This window comes from Emys orbicularis, chromosome 7, assembly GCF_028017835.1.
Source record: "Emys orbicularis isolate rEmyOrb1 chromosome 7, rEmyOrb1.hap1, whole genome shotgun sequence".
Lineage (NCBI taxonomy): Eukaryota > Metazoa > Chordata > Testudines > Emydidae > Emys > Emys orbicularis.
This window is the reverse complement of record NC_088689.1, coordinates 66,619,439-66,636,547: the sequence shown is the minus strand read 5'-3', so window position 1 is coordinate 66,636,547 and position 17,109 is coordinate 66,619,439. Positions and strand designations below refer to the sequence as shown.

General features: G+C 42.0%; 1 protein-coding gene across 3 annotated transcripts in view; it reads left to right on the top strand.

Moving 5' to 3' along the window:
* The window catches only part of ADK (adenosine kinase), a 568,039-nt gene that overhangs the window by 472,223 nt on the left and 78,707 nt on the right, over positions 1–17,109 (top strand). The gene's annotated exons all lie outside the window — the stretch shown is intronic.

The window sequence follows — 17,109 nt, the reverse complement described above, 5'->3', positions numbered from 1 at the left end:
TACCCGAGCTTCTTAACCCTTTACAGGTAAAAGGATTTGGAGTCTCTGGCTAGGAAGGATTCCATAGCACTGTACACAGGAGAGCTGTCACCCTTCCCTTTATAGTTATGACACGCCCCCCAAATCACAGATAGTGTTGGACGTCCGGTTCCACACTGGCTGTGATTTCTTCCTAGAGCTCTAGGAGAAAACAGAGTTAATAAAACACATGTACCTTTAGACATACTACTGATTATATAAAAACTAACAATATGTTTTATTTCAAGAACAATTGTTAACCAGTTAACTCTGGGAAACTTTCCCGGGAGAGTGCATCAGCCACTTTGTTAGAAGCTCCCGAAATGTGTTGTATTTCAAAATCAAAATCTTGGAGAGCTAAACTCCACCGAAGAAGTTTTTTGTTATTTCCCTTGGCGGTATGAAGCCACTGTAGCGCAGCATGGTCTGTTTGTAGTTGGAACCGCCGTCCCCAAACATATGGGCGTAGCTTTTCCAGCGCGTACACAATGGCGTAGCATTCCTTTTCGCTGATTGACCAGTGGCTTTCCCTCTCAGATAGTTTCTTGCTGAGAAACACGACAGGATGGAATTCTTGATCCGGTCCTTCCTGCATTAAAACTGCTCCCACGCCTCGCTCGGACGCATCTGTGGTTACTAGGAACGGTTTGTCAAAGTCTGGGGCCCTTAGCACAGGGTCAGACATGAGTGTTGCCTTAAGCTGGTTAAAGGCCTTTTGACACTTATCAGTCCACTGAACTGCATTTGGCTGTTTCTTTCTGGTTAGGTCTGTCAGCGGGGCGGCGAGTTGGCTGTAGTGTGGTACAAATCGCCTATAATATCCGGCCAAGCCTAAGAAGGATTGGACCTGTTTCTTTGACTTTGGAACCGGCCACTTTTGGATAGCATCCACTTTGGCCTGTAGGGGATTTATAGTTCCTTGACCCACCTGGTGCCCCAGGTATGTCACTCTGTTTTGGCCTATTTGACACTTTTTAGCCTTAACAGTTAGTCCTGCCTGCCGGATGCGTTCGAAGACTTTTTTCAGGTGCTCCAGGTGTTCTGTCCATGAATCAGAAAAAATGGCCACATCTCCGAGATAGGCAACTGCAGATTCTCCCAAACCCGCTAAGAGACCATCTACAAGTCTTTGGAAGGTGGCGGGTGCATTTCGCAACCCGAAAGGGAGTACATTGAATTCATACACCCCTGCCTGGGTGACGAAGGCTGACCTTTCCTTAGTGGGTTCATCTAGTGGTACTTGCCATTACCCTTTGGTTAAGTCTAAAGTAGAGATGAATTGGGCATGTCCCAATTTTTCCAATAGCTCATCTGTGCGTGGCATTGGATAGTTGTCAGGACGAGTTACAGCATTTAGCTTACGGTAGTCCACGCAAAAGCGTATTTCCCCATCTGGTTTGGGAACTAGAACCACTGGAGATGCCCATGCACTGGTAGAGGGGCGGATTATACCCATCTGTAGCATGTCCTGGATCTCCCTTTGTATAGCAGCTTGGGCATGAGGTGACTCCCGGTAGGGTGGGGTTCTAATTGGGTGAGCATTACCTGTGTCAATGGAGTGGTATGCCCGTTCGGTCCGTCCTGGAGTGGCTGAGAAAATTGGTGCAAAGCTTGTGCACAGCTCCTTGATCTGCTGTCGCTGCAGACGTCCCAGGGTCGTGGAGAGGTTCACCTCTTCCACGCCACCATTCCTTTTTCCTTCGTAGTAGACACCTGCAGGCCACTCCGCGTCATCTGTTTCCTGGGCTGTAAACTGGCAAACGTTTAATTCTCTAGAATAAAAGGGCTTAAGAGAATTAACATGGTATACCTTAGGCTTTATGTTGGAGGTGGGGGAGGCTATGAGATAGTTAACAGCTCCTAGGCGCTCCTGGACCGTGAATGGTCCTTCCCACGACGCTTCCATTTTATGGGCCTGGAGCGCCTTTAAGACCATGACTTGGTCTCCTACTTTGAAGGACCGTTCTCTGGAATGTTTATCATACCAGGCCTTTTGCTCTTCCTGAGCATCCTTTAGGTTTTCTTTAGCAAGGGCTAAAGAGTGTCGGAGGGTGTTTTGTAGGTTGCTTACAAAGTCTAGAATGTTAGTTCCTGGAGAAGGCGTAAACCCCTCCCATTGCTGTTTCACCAACTGTAATGGCCCCTTAACCTCGCGGCCATACACAAGTTCAAATGGTGAAAACCCTAAACTGGGATGTGATACAGCCCTGTAGGCAAAAAGCAACTGCTGCAACACTAGGTCCCAATCATTGGAGTGTTCATTTACGAATTTACGTATCATGGCCCCCAAAGTTCCATTAAACCTCTCCACCAGACCATTGGTTTGATGGTGATGAGGGGTGGCAACCAAGTGATTCACCCCATGAGCTTCCCACAGGTTTTTCATGGTCCCTGCCAGGAAATTAGTTCCCGAATCTGTAAGGATGTCGGAGGGCCAACCTACCCTGGCAAAAATGTCTGCTAATGCCTGGCACACACTTTTAGCCTTGGTGTTGCTTAAGGGCACAGCTTCCGGCCATCGGGTAGCAAAATCCATGAAAGTCAGTACGTACTGCTTTCCTCTGGGTGTCTTCTTTGGGAAAGGACCCAGAATATCGACAGCTACTCGCTGAAATGGGACCTCAATTATGGGTAGTGGCTGGAGAGGGGCTTTAACCTGGTCTTGGGGCTTTCCCACTCGTTGGCACACCTCACAAGACCGGACATAATTAGCAACGTCCTTGCCCATTCCCTCCCAGTGGAAGGACTTCCCCAACCGGTCTTTGGTTCTGTTCACCCCAGAATGGCCACTGGGATGATCATGGGCCAAGCTCAAGAGCTTTACCCGATACTTAGTGGGAACTACCAGCTGTCTTTGAGGATGCCAGTCTTCCTGGTGCCCACCAGAAAGAGTCTCCTTGTATAAAAGTCCTTTTTCTACAACAAACCGGGATCGGTTAGAAGAGCTGAGAGGCGGTGGGGTGCTCCGTGCCGCCGCCCAAGCTTTTTGAAGGCTGTCATCTGCTTCCTGCTCGGCCTGGAACTGTTCCCTTGATGCTGGAGACATCAGTTCCTCCTTGGACTGTGGACTGGGGCTTGGTCCCTCTGGAAGCGATGCAGGTGCTGGGGCTTTTTCCATTGACTGTGAACCGCTGTCCGCTGGTGCACTATGTGGTATTTCAGGCTCTGGCTGAGCCTCTTGGGTAGGGTTATCTGCTGCTTCCGCCAGTTTAGGCTCGCTGGTGCCCTCTGGCACTGGAGTTGTAAACGGGGTTGCCAGCGCTGGACTCAGTGCTGGCAATGGTTCTGGTGCTGGTTGCGTTGCCAGTTCCAGTTCTGGGACTGGCTTTGGCTGGGTCTCTGGGATTGGATCCACTACGGCTGTTTCAGTCGTTGGCAGGGGATCCGGTTCCACCACCTGTGTTTGGGTCTCCGGTAACACAGACGGGGCCCTGGTGGACGGCTCAGGAACAGGGATGGGGGTGAAAGCTTGCTTAGCCTGGCTGCGGGTGACTATTCCCACCCTCTTGGCTAGCTTCACATGGTTGGCCAAGTCTTCCCCCAGCAGCATGGGAATGGGATAATTGTCATAGACTGCAAAAGTCCACATTCCTGACCAGCCCTTGTACTGGACATGCAACTGGGCTGTAGGCAAGGTTACAGACTGTGACACGAAGGGTTGAATTGTCACTGTAGCCTCAGGGTTGATGAGTTTGGGGTCCACTAGGGATTGGTGGATAGTTGACACTTGTGCCCCAGTGTCCCTCCAAGCGATAACCTTCTTTCCGCCCACTCTCAAGGTTTCCCTTCGCTCCGAGGGTATGAGAGAGGCATCTGGGTCTGGGGTTCTTTGGTGTGATTGGGGTGTAATGAACTGTAATCGGTTGGGGTTCTTGGGGCAGTGAGCCTTTATATGCCCCAGTTCATTACATTTAAAACATCGCCCTGCTAAGGTATCACCGGGGCGATGTTGGTTGATGGAGACTGGTGTGGTGGGGTGAGAAGGCGTCTGGGGTTTCCCTTGGGATGTGGGTGGGGCCTTGGGTTGTCCCCGGTGATAAGGTTTTGTTTCGGCTTGCCCCTTCTGATATTCGCTCCAACTGCTACTAGCTTTTTTCTTTTCTGTCACCTCCACCCATTTGGCTCCAATCTCCCCCGCCTCGGTTACAGTTTTGGGCTTCCCATCTAGGATGTACCTTTCTATTTCCTCAGGAACACCCTCTAAAAACTGCTCCATTTGCAATAGGAAGGGCAACTCTTCCGTAGATTTAACATTTGCTCCTGATATCCAGGCATCCCAATTTTTCCCAATGTGGTAGGCATGTCGGGTAAATGACACATCAGGTTTCCACCTTAGGGCTCTGAACCGCCGACGGGCAGGCTCAGGTGTTAGCCCCATTCTGATTCTGGCCTTGTTTTTAAAAAGTTCATAACTGTTCATGTGTTCCTTAGGCATTTCAGCCGCCACCTCTGCTAAGGGTCCACTGAGCTGCGGCCTCAGCTCTACCATGTACTGGGTTGGAGGGATGTCGTATCCAAGGCAGGCCCTTTCAAAATTTTCTAAGAAGGCCTCAGTATCATCGCCTGCCTTGTAGGTGGGGAATTTCCTGGGATGGGAAGTGGTACCTGGAGAGGAGTTGTTAGGATGGTCTGATGCACCCTGCCTAGTCCTTGCTGCTTCCAGTTCCATCTCTTTTTCTTTCAGCTCCATCTCTCTTTTATGGGCCTCCTGTTTGGCTTTTTCTTCTCTTTCATGGGCCTCCTGTTTGGCTTTCTCTTCTCTGTCATGTTTGGCTTTTTCCAGCTCCATCTCTCTCTTGTGGGCCTCCTCTTTGGCTTTTTCCAGCTCCATCTCTCTCTTGTGGGCCTCCTCTTCAAGTTTTTTAATTTGAAGCAGTCTTTGATGTTTTCTTTCATTTTCTTCTGCTTCTAGTTTGGCCAGTTCTATTTTGTTAGCTGCTTCTTTGGTGGTCATTTTCCTGTTTTCTTGTGCTGGGTCACACCCTCTGCAGTTGACTGAAACTGGGATGTATTTAGCTCAGGCTCCTGCTGAGTGCTGCTGAGTTAACAGAGACTTTCTAACTAGCTACTTCCGAGGATGTAAAAAGAAAAAAAAACAATTCAGCTTGTAAATTACCTTTACCAGATCAAAGCTTGCTCACTTATTGAACCGTTCTCTTAACAAAAAAAACTTAACTTAAAAAAACTTAACACCTCTGCCTTCAGGCAAGGAGAGATAAGATATGCATCTATCTACCTTCAGCTCTGCTTTCCAAGCAGCTAGAAGGAAAAAAAAATCTCTTACTGGTTTTTGGGTTTAAAACGATCCCACCGCTGTGCCACCATGTCAAGGCTGTATCCCTACTTTGAACTTTAGGGTACAAATGTAGGGGCCTGCATGAAGACTTCTAAGCTTAACTACCAGCTTAGTTCTGGTCCGCTGCCACCATCTTAAGAATTCCCTCCCTGGGAAGCCTTGAGAAACCTTTCACCAATTCCCTGGTGAATACAGATCCAAACTCCTTGGATCTTAAACAAGGAGAAATTGACCCTTCCCCCCTCCTTCCTTTCACCAACTCCTGGTGAATACAGATCCAAACCCCCTTTGGATCTTAAAACAAGGAGAAATCAATCAGGTTCTTAAAAAGAAGGCTTTTAATTAAAGAAAAAGGTAAAAATCATCTCTGTAAAATCAGTATGGAAAATAACTTTACAGGGTAATTAAACTTAAAGAGCTCAGAGGACCCCCCTCTTCTGTCTTAGGTTTAAATTACAGCAAACAAAAATAAACACTCTGGTAAAAGGTACATTTACAAGTTGAGAAAACAAAGTAAATCTAAGACACCTTGCCTGGCTTTTACTTACAATTTTGAAATAAGAGAGACTTGTTTAGAAAGATGGGGAGAACCTGGATTGATGTCTGGTCCCTCTCAGTCCCAAGAGCGAACCCCTTAAACAAAGGACACACACAAAAGCCTTTCCCCCCCCAAGATTTGAAAGTATCTTGTCCCCTTATTGGTCCTTGGGGTCAGGTGTCAGCCAGGTTACCCGAGCTTCTTAACCCTTTACAGGTAAAAGGATTTGGAGTCTCTGGCTAGGAGGGATTCCATAGCACTGTACACAGGAGAGCTGTCACCCTTCCCTTTATAGTTATGACAAAAGGGATCTCAATTTAAACCAGAAATGACTAAAATACATCTTTGACTGGATCTATGAATAAATCTCTGACTGGGTTTGGACAGTACTTGCTTTTTAGGCAAAACAATGAATCATGCAATCTGAAGCTGGTATTGCGTCATACATGATATGAATTGCATCATGTTATTCCTAGAAGTCATGGATGATGCAATCATAACGAAGCTTACATCACTCTGCTGAACAAATTGCCCTATATCAGCTCTAGAAATCATACAGTGTCGTGCTCTCTTATTTGTCAGTGTTTGATTTTGCAAAGGGACACATTTCTGTTTAGCCAAAGTGAGCAGAGATGCCTCGTACTTGTATGTGAACAGTGCAGATAACTTCTGCTATGTTTGTGGTGAAGTGACTTTTGCATCACAAAAGCGCAGTATAAGCACTGTGGTTAAGAAAGCCTATCACCTTTATTTTGGCTGCAAAATTGGAGATCAGGACAAGAGGTGGGCCCCACACATATGCTGTAACACTTGTGCAACAAATCTTCGCCAGTGGTTGAACAGGAAAAGGACATCTATGCCTTTTGCAGTGCCAATGATTTGGAGAGAGCCAACAGATCATACCAGCAATTGTTACTTCTGCATGGTGCTTCCAGTTGGGAAAGGTGTGTCAAAGAAGAAAAAGTGGACTGTGCATTATCCAAACATTCCATCAGCTATACGCCCAGTACCCCACGGAGAAGGACTGCCGGTTCCTGATGCACGAGAATCATTCTCACTTGAGTCAGACGAGGAAGAGGATGAAACTTCTGGTCCTGAACCATCAATGGCACAGGACCCACATTTTCTCCCATCCTCCTCCTCTGAACCACACCTCATAACATAAGGTGAACTGAATGACCTTGTCAGGGATTTGGAACTACCCAAGAGTAAGGCAGAGCTGTTGGGCTCCAGACTACAGCAGTGGAATCTCCTGGCAGGTGATGTTAGGGTTTCCATGTTCCGTGACCATCAAAAGGATCTTGTCCTATTCTTCTTCATGGAAGGTGATCTTGTAGCCTGCAACAACATCGATGGTGTGATGGCAGCCCTCAACATCGTTCACGATCCAGATGAGTGGAGACTGTTCATTGATTCATCGAAGACGAGTCTTAAAGCTGTTTTACTGCATAATGGCAATGTTTTGCCATCAATTCCAGTTGGTCCTGCAGTCCATAGGAAGGAAACCTGTGACAACATGAAACAACTTTTGAGGTGCATAAACTATGACCAACATCAGTGGCAGCTTTGTGGCGATTTGAAGGTTGTTGCTCTCTTGCTTGGTCTGCAGACTGGATACACAAAGTACTGCTGTTTTCTCTGCGAATGGGATAGTCGTGCAAGAGATTCCCACTACATCAAGAAAGATTGGCCACTCCGACAGTCATTGGAGCCTGGGAGGAAAAGTGTTCAGCATCCATCACTTGTTGAATCAAGGAAGATTTTGTTACCACCCTTACACATCAAGCTGGGTCTGATGATGAACTTTGTCAAGGCCATTGACAAAACACAAGCAGCTTTCAAGTACCTCCGTGGAAAATTTCCAAGGTTAAGTGAAGCTAAGATAAAGGAAGGTGTCTTTGTTGGTCCTCAGATTCGTGAACTTCTTCGAGATGATGCATTTGACCATGCACTGCGTGGCAAGGAAAAGACGGCATGGAAAGCCTTCCAGTTAGTGGCAATAAATTTTCTTGGAAACAACAAGGCAGACAACTACAGGTTGTTGGTGGAAAACCTCCTCAAGGCATACAAAAGCTTTGGTTGCAACATGTCACTAAAGATACATTTTTGGCACTCTCATCTAGATTTTTTTCCACCGAACTGCGGAGCAGTGAGCGACGAGCACGGCGAGCGATTTCACCAGGACATTGCAACAATGGAGAAACGCTATCAGGGCAAATGGAGCCCATCAATGCTTGCAGATTATTGCTGGACAGTGACAAGAGATGCTCCATTTAATGAATACAAGAGACAAGCCAAGAAGCGCCGAGTAGACACTGAATAGGACTAAACTATGTACAGAATAGTTTTTGCCTTTTGTTTCATAATACATTTTATTTATATAACCCTTTTGCTGATTTTTAAAGTGTTACATAAACAGGACAGGTGAAATATTATCATGTAAAGCAACCATAAACACATGAAAAGACCTAGGTTTACAATTTACGATTAAAACTCTACTATCTACACAATATACATAGACATAAAATGTAAAAACTTAAATATCTTAGCAACAGTAGCCAATCAGTTGTTTTAATTGTCATATTTGAATTCAGCACATCAAAATACATAATAAATAGCACATTTTATCTCTGAAGCAGACGACTTCTCAAAAATTGTAGACCAGTGTTACAGACTGAGAGAATCCAAGGGCCAGCATTATTGATTTCAAAAGATCCTGGACATCTTTCATTTTTATACATTTATTAATTCCTTATCTCCCCTCACACCCTATCTACTTGATTTTAACATACCGGTATTTGTTTCCATCTTTGTTTTGTTTACTTGATCTGTGGATTAAGCAAGGAGGCTTTTATCTTTTTCCCCCTTTTGCCTATATTTTTAATTAGAGGCAGATGCATTCATATAGACAAATGGACAATTTCGGGTAATATGGTGTAGCTAATTTGATACCAGAAGCATACGAGTTGAGATACAGTGAAGAGAGGCATAAATAGTGCTGTTCCTTAGATTAGGATGTAAAGTGGAGATATAAGTAATAGCTCTTTATTCATCATAAAATTTCAAAATGGCTCAGAAGTGTATCACTATTGCAGCTGTGTCAGACTTTGTAATGGCATTAAGCCTCTGACTTTTTATTATTATTATTATTTATTATTTTGCCAGAAGATTCTGGCAGCAACTACAATTCTAGAAATAACCTGAATAAGAAAACAGTTGATAATGTTGTATAGGTAATAAAGATGCTTGAGCCTTGACCCAAGGCTGATATGGGAAACAAAGTTTTAATTATTTTCTAAATGGGCCCTCACAAATAACTCCCTCCAGTAGAACACCACGAAATAACGTGCACATTGTAGCTCTTATCCCACATAGTGTTTTCACATGTTCTAAACTGGTTTTTTTTCTTTTCTTTCCCCCCATTTGGCGAAACCCATGTACTTTATGAATTGGTCAGTTTCTGTAGCAGCACTGGGACAATTTGAGACAACAATATAGGGCATAATGTGCATCCCTACTAGCTTCTATGAACTAAGATAACTTTGGGATCTGACACTGCTCACAGGAAAGGTAAAAGTTTTCAGTATTTCATCCAGTTAATGCCAGATGTGCTTTATTCTGTAATAAATAGTGTTGCTTATGCACTTTTTCAGAGATTATAGTGATGATTCTCAGGCTCTCTGCAGGGGCCGCCCAGTCTGTGACCAGTTTTTATTGATCTCTTGTCTGAAAATGTGAGCAGTTGTATGCTCCTGACTAGACTGAGTAGAGAAATCTTTTAGATTAATCTCTCATTTTTGTCAAGGGGCAAAATATTGAAGCATTATATTCTCCAAGTATGGATCAAACTTTACCAACTGTATGAGAATTTTACCAGATACATATTTGCTTCAGAAGATATGCTTGATGTTTCCCTTTCTTTCTTTTCCCTTCTGCTCCCAAGCTCCCCATCTCTCCCTTTCTAAAGCAATTTAAAAAAATTCTGGAACAATATTTCTTTGCTGCTGAGTTCTGAGTACCCTTTATAAATGGGCAGTTTTTATAAAGGTTTAGGAGGATGTATTGTTTTGATACAATGAAATGTGGTACTATCTGACCTAAAAGGAATGTCTGCCTAAACCAAATTGCAACCAAGTAAAAGTCTGTGTAGAATAGACCAATGTTTTGTGTTGTAAATAACTGTTGGTAATTGCATTAAACTGGATTGATGTGAAAATACATGTTCTTGTCACTATTCACAACAAGCTTACTGCTGCCATTAAAGAAAGTATATAGAGGCAGGTCCTTAGGTCATGTAAATTGTAATAGCTCCACTGAAGTGAATAGAATTATGACAGTTTACACCCAACTGAGGATCTACCACATAAACTGTACATCTATCATTTTTTAAATGTCAGGGTGCCGTGTGGACACTTAATAGAATTCTTGTTTTAAAATATCTATACAGATGCCAAGTCATCACAATGTTCATCTTAATTGCACTAATATCATTAGTATACTTTAAATCCATTTTTATTTAAAATATCAGCTACAGTTCAGTAATATCGATCTTCCTTAATCAAACATAAATGATCTTAAACATATATCTACTTGCTTATACTTCTTGCTTGCTATTACTCAGTCATGGCATCACTCCTAACTACATGATGTAAGGTTAATTGTGGCTCTTGCATCCTATTAATTCATCATATTAAGGTATGTGGTTTGCTGTTACTGCTCCTCATTTGAGAGCAGGATAGGTAATAAAATGCAGACATCATACCTATTATATGTAGCACATTATAACGAATACAGTGAAGTGAGTTGTAAGGACAGATCATATTATGAAGCCTTTTATGTGCTGCATAGAATAGTGAGGTTTGGTACAAGAAAACCTCTACCAAGAAGTACGTCATGGAGTTGGTGATGTATGTAGGATGCCTTTGTTATATTCCAAAACATAGCAACCAGAAAGCTGTTGTCCTTTCTGTGCATTAAGACAGATGCCATTTCTAGGATCATATTTAATAGTGACCGGGCCTGCAGTTGAAAGAGTGGAAAATGTGACACAGCTTACTGAGGCATTTAATAAAAACTTCACCCCCTACTCAAAGACAAGTTTAACTCTCACACAATGATGAGTCTGTTGCAAGAGAGGCACATGTAAGGGACTCTTGGTGCTCTTGATAGCAATATTCTTAGAGACCAGGTTTCTACATAAGTGTGAGGAAAGTTACCACCTTCCATAAAGGGGAAAAAAAGTCTTCAACAAAAAGGTGCCTTATTTTCAGAAGTGCTGAGCACCCAGATATCCCACTGAAGTCAAAGGGAGCTCAGCACCTTTGAAGTTTGCAATAATCTAGCAAAGGGAGCAGCCATCCGGATTGCAAACCTGGAAGCAGAGAGTTTATTTGTTTGTAGCTTGCTTTAATTCATGGAGTGAGGAAAGAGAAAGCAATGCTGCGTGCAATTAAGCATTAATCCATGTGGAAGGGGACTGCTAGGAAAGATCAGAGAATGATGTAGGAGAGAAGGAGGTGGGCTGTTTTTTCCCTAGTTTACAACATCCAGGAGGGACAAATCTTTCTGCATACACTCATTCTTGAGTAGAGCTACATGTCTGACACCTCTGTGATGCGTTGTGACCAAAGCATACTCAAATGTGTTTGATTTCTTCTATTTATTTATTTTTTTAAAAACAATTTACAAGGATGCTGGGCAAAATAATTGAGTGCCTATATCATGGATATACTTTTTAACCACTCATCTCAAAGGCAGTGTGTCATTACTACAGTAAAACTTAGATTATCTGAACCATGTCTATCAGAAAAAACCCTCATAGAAAATCCAACTTCCAAAGTGCATCATTTATGTTAAAAACTCTCTCTCTTAACTGCATCCCTATTTATCAATATTACTTTCTTGGCCTCCATTCCATTTAGATAATTAGAGTTTCACTTTAGTAAAACTTTATGCTACTTGCATTTCATTATGGCAAACAAGGTGAGATGTAGAAAAACGAGAGAATTCAAAGAAGACAGAAAGTTATACAAAGATTAGAGGAGAATTAGTAGGGGAGACTGAGAAGACTAAATGATTATAGTGTAGAAAAAAAGAGAAGTCTCTGAGGAGGTGATCATAGTCTTTAATACCCTCAAGGAAACAATATAAATGAAAGAAAATAATAATTCACAACTTTCAGAAGCTGCTAGTGCAAGGAGCTAGCCTGAAGGTAAGGAAGGGGAAGTTTTGATTTTAGAAATTTTTAAATGTAAGAGCAATTTGGCCATGCAATAGATTGCTTGAGGATATGGTAGAGACATCATTCAAGAAGTGGTTAAATGAGATATTAGTGGGAGTAAAATAATGAATGAGTGGTTCTGCCAAATGCAGACTCAAACTGCATGATCTTAGTGGTTTTAAGAATCCATTAAAGTTTTGTTGCTCATAATCCACTTGGATTTGGGGAAAGCATTTTAGTACTGTAAAACCATTGTGTGTGTAGGGGTAGGTTTAAAATTATTCATTTTCCTGAATCTATTGATATGTTGCTGGTTTGTCTTCCCAAAGGAAATTGAGGGTACCACTTATAAAACTGCCAGCAAATGAAGGCAGAAAATGCTGTGACCATGACCTGGGCTTCCATGGTGGGTATGCAGACTTATAGGTGTGGCAATGAGAACTCCCTCATAAATAGTCAATATCCCCCTTTTTCTACCATGGTAAATTTATGAGAGAAACGTAGCAAAAAGTGACTGGGTTTTATGGTGTTCAGTGAGATATTCCTTCCTTCAAGAAGGATTTTGGGGAAAGGTTAGGTTGTGCATCCCCTGCATTTGCGATCTTGTATAATTATTGAAAACGCATTCATGTGCGAGGTTATTGTTGTTTTCCTGCTGTTTTATAATTTATTTAGGGCATAGTGTTGGTTTTAGCAACAAAATGCAAATTTGATTTGCTGTGATTTTTTTGCAGGCTTTAAAGTCAAAATGCATAATGTAGAAGATAATACCATTGCTGGCACTTTTTGGAAGGTCTGTCAGTTGATTTCAGCAATACATAGTTTGAATGCTGTTGAAGAGAATTGTATGAGTTTTATATTGGCGTAAATTAATTAAATTTAAACCAGCATGCATTTTGTTACTGTTTTGGGTATAATTTAGTCAAGCCACCATATAACCTTGGTACCAATAAAAGAAGAACTCAATATGCTAAGAAAATTTAATATGTAGTTTACCTAATGTGTGTTATGTCAAAGAGAACATACAGTCATTGATGGTTGAACCATCTAGCTCCGTAATCATAAAATTCTTGCTGAATGGGGTTAAATACCTATAACAAAGTAGAGGTTAATGAATCCTGTGTTTGGAGGATATGTGTCTGTTTACTCATAAACAAATAGTTTTATATTATTGGTTATAAAAGGCTTCAGAATTTTAACAAGCCACTATACAATTAGTTTCAGTCCAGATTATAGACAGCTTCACTTAATAAATACTAGGAAACTAACAGCAATAAAATACATGCAAACTTGTAGATTGTTTTAAGCTAGCAAAAGAGATGTAGTATAATAGCAGTGGTAGGTACTAAAGGAAGTTGTCTTTTTTATTGTTATCTCTTTAGTTTATCTCCCCTTTCCTGTGTAAACTGTTCAGTGTTAATTTTAGTGATACAGTGTTACTCAAGTTAAACTACCCTGTACACATAGTTTTAAAGTGTGAATTTCCATGTACCACTAAGGAATGTTTTTCCCAATTTGATGATGCATTATTGTTAAACCGTTTCTATTTCTAGTTTGGGCTATCCAGTAACAAATCTGCTGTGATAGGCAATACAAAGATGGTATAGATGAGAGTATGATGATTATAAATATATATCATAGTTTGAGCACACAATGGGGCTTTTATAAAAGTAAGTGTTGTGTTGTAAAAATATGAGTTAGTGAAAGTTTATCAAAAGTGGAAAAAAAACTATCCCGCCTCCTAAGAAAATTCTGTTCTGTTGCTGTTTTGCTTTATGTTGTCGCATGTCATGCATGAATGAAAATGCTGCATTCTCCGGGGAGCAGTAAAGTCTCTGTGTAGGTTGTTTACTTCCTTAATCCCTCCTTCTTTGTGACTCCTGATGTCAGATATAAAATGGAAAGCTTGTAAATATAGTGATTATCATACTGATTATCACCTGCATTAAGGAATGCCCTGACTGGCTATCATAAACCTAGCAGACTCCACATGTTACAGCCACTCTAAGGTTAGATTTTAACCTGACTACTTTATTAGAGATGTGAAGCTCAGTATGAGGCACCCTGAGGCAGCACAGATGGGGACTGCTTGTTTCCTCTTTCACTTTTATTGTGAATAGAAACTAAAGATTGTCCAGCTATACTGAAAGAACAACAACAGACACTTGATATGGTTTTAATCAGGCTGCAACTTTATTGTTAGATGTCTGGGACTACAGTTACAGTGCAAGTAATTCCATGGTCATTTCAGTAGCTACCTGGGGGCTTCCGCCAACCCCCATCTTTTTCCATCCGGGTCTCCCAGCCAACCAATTGCTAGAACCTTACCTTCCCACCACCTCAAATGAGGGTTAAGGTGGGCTATAAGGAAAGGGGGTTGGCTCCCTGCCGTGCCAGGCATAGGAGCCCTGAACCTCCCGCCCATTCCACTCCTTTAACAAACACCTCCTTTTTAAGTTCTTTACCAAGTCATTTCTCTGGTCACTGTAGCCCTTCCCCATGGTGTACCTGCACGGGACATTCGCCCCAAACTTACAGAATGAGCTGCGACATCATAGCCTAGCTCCCTTCCCTAGGAACAAAGCCCCCCAGGAAGGCGAAAAAACCCGCTCCACCTAGGCCAGTCTGGTAATGAGGGAAAAATTCCTTCCCAGCCCACCTAGAAAGGAGCGACTAGTGTGATACTCACAGCAAGCCCTGACCAGACCTGATATTTTGCCACCTCAAGGGGAGGGAGTGCGAGTGCTGCTCTGCCTGGTCTGGGGAAAGGGGGCTTCTCCCATTGGGCTTACCCTTTTCAACTCCCCAGCCCTTCCGGTCCCTGGGGGTGAGTCAGTATCACCACACTGACCCACTCCCCCTTTTGCAGCAGCGTCTGAGCCCCTCTCCCACCTTCCACTCCTAAAGCACTATTCCCCTTCCCCCGGAAAGCCAGACAATGCCTCTTCCTCCGCCCCTCCCCCCTTAAGGTGCAATGGGATCATCCTCCGCACTTTTGTTTGGTTAATTTACTTTGAACTATGCCTGGTATTTGAGACCTGCCTAATATTTCTCACTCTTCTGCAAACCCAATCTGCAAATCTTCAGTATTGTGTTTTGAGCTTTACTATTTTCTGTACTATGAGGGCTTTAAGGTTAAAGTTATTTTTAAATGGGTGTGATCCTTCATAGGGAGTTGCACGTGTTGAGCATATCTCGGGATCAAGCCCACAGTTCTTGAGACAAACAACTTGTTTTGATGGTTTTGTTGCTTGGGGGCTAGGTGGTCAGGGAAGAGACAAAGACTGCTGTTGCTCTGTGGTGCTTTCAAACATCTTTAGATCTAAGGTCCATTATAGGAAAATCTGTGGTTGTATAACCTAGCTACCTTCACTTATGTAGCTGTAGGGATAGCAGACCAGCATAAAAGATGAAGCTATAAGAGGGAAAATCAGAAGACAAGATATGTTTAAAGTATTGTTCAAGTGCTTACACATTTTTGTGCATGGGCCAGGGCTTTCAAACTGCATGTGTTATATGAGAATGCCCAATTCTAGAAAATTAAGATGAATTTCCTTAAAGTCTCTCTCCCATACAAGGAAATAAAAATACTGTTAACTGGAATTGTTTGCACTTCACAGATGTAAGAGTGTACTGGTATCCACTTTCCTGTCCAAACAATAGTTTAACACAGATGTTAATGTCTTGTTGCTCTGAGGCCTTTTTTAAGGTCCCTCAGGATAGATCAGTATAACTTCCTATTTCAATTTTATAACTAAAAACCAAGGTTAAAAATGTAATCTGACTACAATACATGATTTTTAGTTCATTTTCATATTCTCTGTGCAGCTTATCACTCCTCTATTTTTCTCATTTTTGCTTTTTCTGTGTCCCAGTCCCATCTAAGCCTTTCCTGATTGTATTGCAGTTCATTGTACGTGCATCACTTTATAGTGGAGGCTTGCAGACTCCTTTTTTCATATGAGCATAGGCTTTGTTAATGACATGCTGGTTTAGGAAACACTGCATGATATCTTTGAACCCTACACTCTTCCTTGACAGCCTGGCTAGCAAATGTCATTGACTATGTGATGTACAAGAAGGAATTCTATTGTAAGTAAATTGTCAAAGTGGCTAACCTTGCCTGCACCCAATTGTCAGGACCATGATTCAGTTTTTCTGTCAACATCAGCTAAGACTAACCTGGGCAGCCTTATATTTCTACAGTGAGCAGCCCGAGGAGTTGTGCTTTTCAGCTTATCGCATTTTATTAACCTGACCTTACTGTTGTAATAAATTGCATCCACATCAAGTTCTTAAATTGTCAAAAAAATGGCAGATTATATAGGTTCACAAATGTGTATTTTTCCCTCCCCAGTGTACTGCTTAAAAGTGAAGCATTGCCAAAAGCTGTCCTAGAGATACTGATAGTATGTCTAGGCACACTGCCTTAAATGGTTTGGTATGGTAGTTGTTTTAGTTTAGTTGGATCATTTCGCTATTCCAGCTCAAGACCCATCCATCTATTAATATCACTTGGCAAAGTTAATTTGGAAGAAGGCAAGTTAAGGTGTAAAGACTCTTGACAATTGTCTGCAATATTTGCTTGTGCTAAGGTGGAAAGTGGATAGGAAAATAACATTGTTATCATCCTCTATGTCTCTGCTTTCATTGAAAAATAAAATATATGACTGGAGCAATTAACATAAGTAAGAAACAAGGACATTGTGGTTTCCTGATGTTTCTTCTGCTCTTTGAGGAAAGGAACATAGTTACAGTGCCCGACGCTGTGATTAAGACATCAGAGTATTTAAAAATGCTCATGTGATTCTGCCACAAAGGTTTGATCTCATTTTGTTTAAATAATATCTAATCCTATCTTTTTAATGCACAGTAAATGACAAATGATTTTTAAAAGGCTCAATGACCTCGATATCCTGAAGTCTAATAGACAAATAGGGACATGATGCTTTTTAATTAAGAATGTATCTTAAAGCCATATGCCTGGTTGGTTGTTAAAGTTACTATAACCAGAAGTAAATTTGCCAGCTTGGGAAA